At 37.3% G+C, this 11798-nt stretch overlaps 1 pseudogene; it reads right to left on the reverse strand.

The window, feature by feature from the left end:
- Positions 1-2819: 2819 nt before the first annotated feature.
- On the reverse strand, positions 2820-6091 carry LOC139727367 (uncharacterized; annotated as a pseudogene).
- Between the last annotated feature and the right edge of the window lie 5707 nt (positions 6092-11798).

Below are 11798 nucleotides of genomic sequence, written 5' to 3' on the forward strand. Positions count from 1 at the left end.
AACATAAACAGATTAATCACAAAATGAAAATTCATTTTCAGTTGTGTTTTTAACGAACAGTTAGCTAGGAGAGACCTTTTTAAATGAACTGTCAAATATCACTATCATAATCCATGTGAAAGTGAAAGGCTTTGATACTTACTTGTGTGTCAGGGAAACCCAGAACAAACTGATGTTGGAATATTTAAAATTGTTTTACTTCTTAGATATCAACTGCAGTTCATATTCCTTTATGACCACGTGCTTTAGACACCAAAAGTTAGAATCTTAATCATAAATCTAAAACACAATTGGCGTGTTTTCACAGAGAATCCGATAGACCCTGAATTTTGTAAACCCACATTGTTTCCACAGAAAGCGTAATCAGTTAGTATGCGATTCTACGTCTGTATGCAGTTATGACCGCATGTCTGGAAAATTGGCATTATGTAGTGCATTCATGTGGGTAAATAAACATCCATCATGGCGGCTGGGTAGTTCTCAGGAATTACGTTTGTGATTCTATCTTGAGCAAGAGCATTCCTTTTCATACAGCCATCCAAGATTTTTTTTTTTAATTACCATTTCCCCCTATAATTTGATTAGGAGGTGTACCGTGTCGTTAGTCCAGTGGTTAGTCCAGTGAATCTGGACGTCTGCCATTTTGAGAACCGCAGATGAAATTCAACACACTTTAATTCTCAGCAGTGAAACATGAAAAGTCATGAACGTATGATCATGTCACTGGTGAGTGACTTCAGTTCCGGGTCATACTACGACCTCACATTGTATACTCCTTAATATTTCATGTATAAAGTTGTTTCCAATTATCTCGCAACAAGTTAAAACCTAAATCCCATCTAAATCAAAACTATACCATCCCTTTGACAGGTACTGATCAAGTAAGTAGAGCACACACTACATGCAATACACATGTTGGCAGTGGATTAAGTTTATCATGACCTAGTAATTTCGTGCTCTGTAAGAGTCGTGAGTTAATCCCTTGCCATTAGAAATGGTGCAAACTTGCAATTCTTGGACGAGTTCCACGATTCTGAGTTTTAGAATGCATTAAAGATAGACATTTCAATTTTATTTTTGCTATATGGAGACAAGATGTATCCTCACGGTGTGTATTCAAAGAATAATCCAATAAACTATTCTTATTAAATTCTCTTTGAGATATTAATTGTGCTTATTCTGAGTAGGTGACAAATGTTGAATCTAACATATGGATAGAAGAATACAAAACTTTATGGATAGAAGAATACAAAACTTTACCAACTATCCATCACACAAAAGTTCAGCAAATAGTATAATCTATATCATCTTCCACTGCCATTCCCCAATCTGCACAAGGAATTATGACTATACTGTTAAAAAATATGTTTTCCACCTGTTTGGGTAAGCCAAACATTTTGTAATTCATAGAATTCATTGAATTGAATTGATGAGGTTTATTGACTGAAAATAGCAGCCAAGAGGCCGAAATACTTTCAGTTTACAAAAAAGTCACCCCCAAACCACAGAAATTACATTGCTTAACATTATTATTGAGCTGTTTACAATAAGCATATTCACAAGCTATACTTGATATTATTCATATGTCAATCTAAACCAACACAATATATATATCCAACTACTGCAAAATAAGCAATCAGTTTTAACATCTTTTTTTTCTTTAATTCTCTATAACACTATAATATGAATTTAAAAAACAAATAAACACCTTAATCTAGGAACAAAGAAAAAGTTTTATAGTTGCACAAAGAATACAAAACTTTACCAACTATCCAGAAAACTATGCATAATCTTGGAGGGGTTCAGCGAAATTGTTTAGAACCATAAAACACATACAAAATTAGTACTAGTATATGTGATCAAATTATACACTTTCCAGTTTCTGTATAATTTCAGATTAATAAAAAGAGAAAAGTATACTGTGCAATATGTGTAACACATAAATCAGCTTAAAAACACTGATTTAAACCCATTATTGAGCTTTCAGCTCTTCTACTGCTGAAACCAATGGAAGCACTCATATGCATAAAACACATATGTTCACATTGGTGCTTACTGGTAGAAGTACAATTTAAAAAAAAAAGTGGTAATCGAGATGTTGATTAAACTCATTTTGCTTTATCTCCTTGCTTTATTCACGAAATTTTAAATAAATACTGATTAAATCTTAAAGACAAATACAACCTTCAAAAATAAGACTCATAATTTAAATTTAACAACCAAGGATATATTCTAAAAATATGCTCATTCCAATTGATGGCAAAAACACACAAAAATATCAATATTATCTCTTTTCTGTAATCATATTGTACTCTATATTCCGAAAAGGTACATCAAATACACTAATGTATTACAGTCACACATCATTACTTAAGAAAAATTGTTTCTTAAAAAAGAAGAAGAAAAAAACTAAAGATATACTAGTAATTACAGTGATCCTATGACATTTATTTACTAAGAGTGGCTGGTGACCAAACCTTGTCACTCATTATGTTGATGAAAATCAACTGTTCTCATAAACTTGCTGATACAATACCAACCTGTCAACGTAATTCCAAAACCTCACATGCACATTTGTACAGATGAGGCCGCAATCAAAAAATCAAAAAAAATAGAAAAGAAAAAAAGTCTCCATTGCCTGACATGCATACCATGTCTTTGAATTCTCCTGAACATTATTAGTCACATGTCAAGTACTGTATGATGATTGATACATGTAAGAAGACAAAAAAAAGTGGCCAACATGATCACGATGGCTTCCATATATAGCATGTTCATGATGGTAAGGATCTCCTACAACTTTGGTGTAAAGATGGCCCTTATCCGGAAACTGGTACAACGTACACCACGATCTGGAGAAATTTCCAAATGGAGCAGCTTTGGGTTCTGTTTTGCTGTGTCCAAAATATAGAGTGCCTTGAAGCACAAGTCTAGTACTGCTTTCAGTAGTATTTCAGCAAGTGGTATCTTTCTCTCTACGATGACGTATGCCTGGATTGGAATGTTCCCATGCACAATAACAAATGGCTGCAGCTTGACCGCCTCATTAATGTTCTCAACATATTGTAACACAACCGGGACCGTTGTGTATCGATGTCGGGACTCTCATGTCTTGGCATACAAAGGACTCAATTCTCTCTCATATATCACTGCATTCGTACGGACCAAAGAGCACAAATAAATACACCTGTTATTGCCACGGTAATTGAATTGCATATGGCACAAGCACTTCACTTGCCTTTATTCTTGGAAGGTGGACGAATAAAACGGAGGAAAGTATATCACAGAGTTGCCCACAGCCCTTCACAATCTCACCGACTGCTTGTACTGACTACCTACACGCTGTCCTTTCCCGGACGTGGCTAGGACGCAACTGCCCATTTCTCAGTACCCATACAGACTTTTATTCATAAAGCCCGCATCTAAACGCACGCCCTGTCCATATCCATATACTCTAATACAACGTGTGTACACGCACCATCATGACTTACATCGTGACAGCACTTTGTTACACTATGTTTGGATGTCTAGAACCTCTGGTTGAACATCAATGAAGGATGACAATGTTTCTGCAGTGGTGTGTGCTCCTTTTCTGTCTTCTTTTCTTTTACAGAACAAGACAGGAAGCACATAGAATCCCAGGTTGCTCTTTTCCTCAAGGCTGAGATATTCTGTGTCAATATCTCCCAAGTCTGGCGTATGCTTCCGGCTGCGAACAGTTTTCTTGGTGCAATCCAAGACACTTTGTGACTGTATGAAGACCACTTCTGGTAGAATGCCTTGGCCTTTTCTGGGTAGAGTTCTGCAAAATCTCCTGCAATCATTCCAGCATCAAGAAGTCTCTGATATGTGGGAAGAATGTTCCTCACACTACAGTCTCTTCTCTTGATCCAGTCATGTCTGTGTTTTGCCGTTTGTTTCATGTACCGACTTGGTCCTTCACCGTGGATCCACTGGTTCCTTCTGTGTTATGCAGCCATTCTTCCATCGTCGCTATGTTATCATCGGTCACAGACTCGGTATCGCCTTGCTTATTTTGAGACTCTGCCTTGTCTCTTTGTATGGTTGATGATGATGGTACCCACAGAAATGTCTCATTCTCTCTCACGTACCATAGATGTTCCTCTAGGTAGCCTGTTGCTGGAAGTTTCGGGATCTGTCAGGATCTTGTATTACGGAAAGGGGAGGTTGTCATAATGGCATATAGGCTACTGACGCTTTCACAAATGAACATGGCATTGAACTATACTCCCTAGTCAGGTACCAAGTCAGCAAGTCCACCACAGTATGCCGGTCCTAATAACTTGCAGAGATCTGTAGCGCTGATGTTTTGTAATGCTGCTCTCCACACTGAGGTCTTTGCCAATTTAGCAGCAATGTTGAAATGCACTTTCTTGACCCCTCTCAGGGTAGGATTATCATTATCATTATCATTAGAATGGTTTATTTTGTAAAAATTTGCAAACTCGTAGTCCGAAAGCTAAAATACATTGCAATGACGTATAAATACCTCCAAATTAAATAGAGCACATTGGAATGTCATTCACAACATCCACAATGTTTTTTACAAGTGAGAACATGTTGTGTGATCTTTTGTATACACAGTATACACATGGGTAATATCAAGTTTGTTTAATAGGAGCTAGTGTTTATAGTGTTTAACTAAGTAGTTTCAGCATGAGCTAAATATTAACAACAGCCTTTTACAGCAATCTTAAAATCACACAATATTGATGTACTCTATCTGATATTGAAAGTTATAATGAAGACATGTCCTTAGATTTTCTATGCCTATACACACTGTAATTAGTACGTAGAGGTGGACTGTGGCCCTCAAAAAAAATCAATCACAAGAGTAAGAGAGGAAAATTGATGAATGAAGAAAGGAAGAAATGAATAAAGTGAAAGCAGACATGCTGCAGTCACATCTTTAATCAGAGCACACCTTTTCCACTCACTGACCTCATCATTTCACCTTCAGTTTTAAATGTCATTATCATTTCTCTTTCAGTCAAGTTAACAGTGCTTGAATGCATGGTCATTTATCATAGGATAGAGTTGTTGTTTTTTGAATGAAAATTTTGAACAAAGAAGAAGACATGGAAATAATTGGAATATTGACCATATATTTTTGATAGTAACTCTGAAGAACAACATGAATTCAACTGACCAACATAAAACACACCTCAACATGTTTGAGAAATGTTGTTTAAGTATAGAAGTGAAATCATTAAAAGCATCTTCATGTGTTGTAGGCCCTATAAATAGTTTTATGAAAAAAGACATGAAATGCAATAACTCACTTTGCCATGTTGGTTTAATGTTTTTCATGTGTAATGTTCAAGCAACAAATTACACTGAAGTTTTGATATACATCAAAAAAAAAATGATGGTTTTGAAATTCCCTGTAGTCTGATAAACGTTTGTCAGTACTTCCATTATCAAACTAAAGTCTACATGATTAAAATATCTTTAATATCATTGATAATGCGAATTGTAGTGTCCATGATCTTGAAATCCTATGTGGGAAAATATCAAGTAAATATGCTAATTACTTAACATAGTCGGGTACAAGAATAGAGTATTATAATTAAAGGAGCTTGTAGGAATTCTTGTTCACCCAGCTAAAAATACTGTGGACTGGGATTTTATCAAATGAATATGTCGTACCTAGACTAGGCCAGACAAACTAAAGCCTTCCATAAAGCACTTCCATTATCAAACTTAATTCTACAAGATTGAGTATCTTTTATATACATGTATAATCATTGACAGAGCAAGTTGTAGTATCCGCAATCTTGAATGTGTGTATTGGAAAATGTGAAGTAAATATGCGAATTACTTAGCATAATCAGATACAAGAATGGAGTTCTATAAAGGAACTTGCAGGAATGCTTGTTCACCCAGCCACTGTGGACCGGGATTTTATCAAGTGAATGTGTAATACCTAGACTCTAGGCTAGACAAAGCAACTACATAAAGCCTAACTATTGGTCAGTGCTCACCTTGGCATAAAATGTTTTCAGACACCTAACGTTCCAAGTCAGTGCTCTTGACTCACTGAGCTGTACAAGCTTTGCTGTGATGTCATGGTCGTTTGGATTCATAACCACTTTAGTCATTGCATAATGATTCTCTAACAAATATTCAAACTGTTTTTTAGAAAGGAGATTGTCAGTCAAAAATTGCCATATCTGAATTACTTTCTTATGTATTTTTCTTTTAATATGTATTTCAAAGGTTTTTCTTAAACAATTTTTAATGTATTTTTTACCTTTTGTTCTTGTCACTTTCTCAAGAGAAAGTTTTCACAAATGGCCCAAATTCACGAAGGTGGTACAAATGAAACAAAAACCATGGAGCACGAAGTGTCTCGTGGAATACTCAGTATCTCATTACGAAATTGGTCACTGTGGTAAGAGCTTCTTGAGTTCTTGAGTTCTTGAGTTATCGTGCGGAAAAGTTGAGGGGGGTGAATCAGCTCCCCCCTCCAACCCCAAATCTTTCTAGGGTTAAATTCAATCATGTACGCTTTGTAACTGCAATTAAATGTACCACACTTACCCGTCATTTTTGCATCGGCTCTGATTTTTAGGGCCTGGCTCTTGATAGCCTGCCATTTCCTTTCAACATCCTCACCAGACCGGAGGACAGGCCCACCAGCAGCTCGCAAACTTGAAGCGCACTTCCGCCATAGTTCTTGCTTCTGTTTTTCAATCTGCACCACATTAAAAAGAAATTATATAATGATAAGATAGCATGTAAAGTGGTTACTTTTTGCAAGGGCAAATTTAACCGATTTTGTCACCATAACTAAATAATTGTAACAGCTACTTCAAGAATTTGATATTAAAATCACAACATACTGAAATTTGGGTGCAAATTAGTGAGGGATACGAGATTATACACTCGGATGAAATTGAAATCTGATGATGTCATTATGAAATTTCATATTTGTAATTTCATGCAGGAACTTGATAACTCTAAATAATTTTTTTTTCCCAGCCTTGAAGACCTATTAAATGCCATAGATCTGCAATTCCTCAGGTTCCAGAATGTGTAGTAGGATATGGAAATCATTGTACAATGTACATCTTAACAAGGTAGGATGGATAAAAGAAATGGAAAATGATTTCTAGCTCAATTGGAGCATTTTGAAAATTAAATGTGTGCATGCATGCACATCAGGGCAATTTTCTTTATTTGAAATGTAATTGTTCAAGTTGTTTTATTTCATCTCCAACATATTGAGGATCCAAAGAAATGTTTGGGTATACAAATGATGACACAAAATCAGTGCAACAAATTTGTAAACATAATGATGTGTAATAAATAAACAGGAAATTGTTAACAGAATACACATAAATGCTATATCTTTATGGTAAACTCAGAAACAAAGTTGTTTAAATTCAATTCAATTCAATTCAATTCAATTTATTTTCATATTTCTCAATGAAGGAATGTACATCAAATATAATAAAAACATAGTGAATCATAATATCTGGGTTGGATGCACAGTAAATCAATGTAAGCATGTAAGACATAGCGGTCAATCATCGTACGTTTGGTTCTATGTATAACGCTAAAGAAATAAGATGGAACCTACTTAAAAGCAAGCTTGTTAAGCGTAGGTCCCAAATTCTGAACAGAGTGTAAGATGAGGAGCACGGATGCAACGTAGGACCAAAATAAAGAAAAACAAAAATGAAAGGCAAAATTACCTGGGGCACTAACCGAACCTTCTCAATACAAATAGTGATATACAGACAACCACATTCTGCAGATGTAAGAACAGTTGATTTAACAATGTTGACAATAGTGTAATAATATGATTTGAATAATGGTGAAAAGAGAATGACTCGACATGCGAGTCCTCGGAAGAGATACATGAAACCTAAAGAGTGAACATACAAGTACTAACATTCAAAGAAAAATCTATGGAGAGGACTGCTAAATAAAAATATGATAATGATATGATTGAATACACGAAATGTGTATCTGCTAATTTTCTAATGACTTTTAGAAATGGAGCTAGAGACAACATGATTTTAGAAAATGCTGTCAAAATGATGTTACAGTAGAGCGATCAGTTGAAAAAAAATGTTATGGCATCTCAAGATCATGACACATGTTACCTGCAAGATTAAAAAGTTAAATGCTTGTGCTTTTAGAGAAACTCCATGCATTGAATTTGTTCAGAAAGAAGCAATGATGATAATACAAACAAGAGCACTCCAAGAGAGCAAACCTTTGCCAAGCAGCCGTGATTAAAATATTACGTATCTCCATTTCGTGGGCTGTATCTTCAACACAAACATTGAGTTGAGTTGAGTTGTAGGGACTTCTACACAATACATTTGGTGAAAATCTGATCATCCACTCTTGAGTAATTGAGAGATTAAGGTTATTTTATATCCTTAAAGGGGGTATCTCACTGAGCGGCGAACGTTTGTGAATGTAGCGAAACTTTGCAAATGGTTTTTATTGTCGCAAGCAGTTTTTCTTGTCGCAAAGAAATTTTGACCGTGCTAACAGTTGCAAACATTCACAAAACACTTGTAAAAATTCGCAAACGGTCGTAATACGGTGCTGCTAACAGTTTTATTTGATTCGCCACTGCTAGCGAACAAGTGACCATATGGTTCCTGTATAAAAGCTCCTGAAACAGGCAAGGTTCCACTCTAAGAAAGTTCTTGAAGCTCTTGACATCTCCATCATGTAATTGCTGCAAAAGCTTTTCATATTGAACAAAGTCTGTCCTCTGCAACAACCACTCTCTGACCCAAACAGTCTTTCTTTTCTTCTTCCTTTCTTGTTTTTCTTCATCTTAATCTTTCTCTTAAGCTGCACGATAGCTGTTACAGTAGCAACAGCCAGGCAAAGCAGCTCTTTCTTCATCAAGGATAGCAGCACGTTGAGCCTCTTCTTGGCAGAAATTCATTTCCATATTCTGGAAATCCATCTTGAACGGTGGTCACAAGAGATATGAATGCAGTGGAAGGTTGTACGTTTGTTTTGTGGGTCTGACTATTGCATACAGTTGCTAATATTAGCAAAATTGTCGCTAGCATTTGCAAAACTGTCACTAAGATTTGCTAACAGTCACTAATAGTCGCCACCTGTGTTTCGCAAACACTTTCGCAAACATTAAATCAAGTGTTGCTAATTGTCGCTAAACATCGCTAAAAGTTGCTAACTATCGCTAATGGCAGAAGCGAACCTTGATTTTCGCAAACATTCGTCAGAAAAGTTGGCGAATCTCAAATTCGTTACGTTCGCAAACGTTCGCCGCTCAGTGAGATACCAGCTTTATGGCCGCTATGATCTGTCATGACCCAAAAATTAAATGTTTCCTTCCTACACACCCTGCATGCTTGTTGAATATTAATTTTGATCAACCCTTCTTGAATTATTGGGAGATTATCACATAGTAATGAGTACATAGATAATGTCCTTTAATACCCGTATCCGACTTAACTAATTTCTTTTTCGGCTTGACATTTTTGTCTGTCGGAGAGGAACGTTCTTAGCAAACAATGTTGATGCTTTCTGCTGCGCCGGGCTTTAGCCGGATGATGCAGCTGTTGGAGCTGTTGTGCCTCCATCACGATGTAGCCACCGCGTGACTTTCGTGGAATGAGGCCACTAGAAGAGGCTGTGCTTGCCGCATTGCTAAGCACCGAATAATCGTTGTACGATATAGGAAGATTGCGGATTATCTAAATTCCACTAAATGCTGGTTTCTAGAACCGTTAGTACTGCGAAAACGCGATGAAAAAACCAGATAATTTGACTGCGATAGGTTAACTACGTTCGAATACTCGTGCGTAGAAAAGCGATATGACTGCGCGTGCGCAAAGCGGGTCTCTCAATGTAGTCTCTTTCGGAGACTCCAGAAGTAAATACATGGCAGGTCTTCTGAATAAGTTAGTCTGCTAGGTACACGTTGCATTCGGGATGAGCGGCGCAAGGTATTCTGGGGTCTACTCATCGTTTGTGGAGGGATTCGCTACATCGTCATGGTTGTATAGGAGATCGTAGTCGTTGTAGTCGTTCTGTTGAATTTCTTGGCTTGTGATAGTTGTCGCATTGTTTGTTTTTCCCTTCGTGCACGATAATTACACTTTCTCCTTTTCTGAGCTTGACTTTCCAAGATTTGGGGTTATACGTGGTATCCAACTTATTTTTACAAGGTTTGACAATTATGACACAGTCTCCCTTATCATAAGTTATGATGTCACTGTTATTCACATTCTACCTGTCATGCTATTTGGGCTAACAGAAACTGCTATTGTCTAAGTTTAATGTTCAGATTTTCTGATATGCTGCATGTAGTAATTGTCGAGATATTTTCTTGGATTATGAATGAGGGACTCGATCATCTTTTCAAAGGTTTTTATGACAAATGTAAATAAGTGCATGTGGGACTAAGGGGTATTATGCTGTCTTCGATTGTTTGGGGTGCATTTCTTGAGTTACATGGCACACTGGATGTATGATAACTTACGTTTCTCTATAGAAAGTCGCAGTGTTGAAATGAAATGGGAGATATAATACGACATTATAATTCCATATTTCCAATTCAGTAACATTGTCAATGTGAGTATGCACCATTTCATTTCATTCATCTATTTTACCATGGATAAAAATGCCCAATCAGCAAAAGCTGTTTTTCAGTGGAGCCGTGAATGAATAAACCAATATAAAGTATTAATCCTACCCAGCTTATTGAGATGTACATGTGTATTCGTGTCTGAATTATGTTGGTTCAAGTTATACTCCTTTTGCATCAATTTGATTTGAGACAGTAATAAAACTATAATATTTTTGTTTCAATTCTGTACTAGCTATGAAAGTAGAACCTATGGATGCTAAAGGCCGTGTCACACCAGCCTTGCGTGCGACTTGCAAAGAACAATTTTGACTACCCGGAGGTCCCCGTAGATGATCCGCACATGACAGTACCTAGCATGTATCTCAAAAGTAGTCGCCCGGAGGTGCGCACGCATATTCTTTTACCCGCAACCGTGTTTAGGCCCTGTCACACCTTTCCGGGCAAGCTAACAGGGCTTGTTACGTGTAGGGATTTTCTAGCATACCGGACATTCCTGAGGGCGGAAAAGGATTTGTGCGAGTCAGCGCATGTGTCTTACTTGCTGGACGCGTTATACTTGCGAGTATACTGTGTGACCTTTGTACCAGTCGCGTGGGAGCTGACAACTCAGTGAAGGAATTCCTCTAATGGAATGGCTGAAATCTCACAGAATTTCATTATCTTGGCTGCATATGGGACTGCGAAGTACCTGCGTGGGAATTGCCTGGGAAGTACTGCCGCTAAGGGTCTCCTACTGACGTTCTGCGTGGACCTCTACGGGCATTCCCGCGACTCACCCGGAAATAGTTTTGGTCATGCTCAAAACTTGGCTGCGGTTAAATCGGACTTGCGTGAGCACCTCCGGGCAACTACGCGCTAGATACTGTCAGGTGCGGACCAACTGAAAATCGCCCGCTGAAAATCTTCTACGTGCTGGAAACTACCTCCTCGCCACAAGCCCGCATAGCTTGCCCGGAATGGTGTGACACAGCCTTGACATCGTGCCAAATGATTCTTTTCTTACTTTAGATCAATAATTAGAGCAAACTTTTGTTTAAATTGTTTAAGTTGTGTACAGTAATTGATTCCATGCTCTTGAAAACAGAACCAAGAAGCAGTTTATTTCCATTAAACTTGGGATGCTGCTAGGACAAATTGCATGTGTGAAATGTTCATTTACAATAACACTTGTCTGAAGTTTGAT

The sequence above is a fragment of the Diadema antillarum genome, unplaced genomic scaffold, assembly GCF_040938485.1.
Source record: "Diadema antillarum isolate AM-2024a unplaced genomic scaffold, OU_Dant_1.0 seq00000129_RagTag, whole genome shotgun sequence".
Classification (NCBI taxonomy): Eukaryota; Metazoa; Echinodermata; class Echinoidea; order Diadematoida; family Diadematidae; genus Diadema; species Diadema antillarum.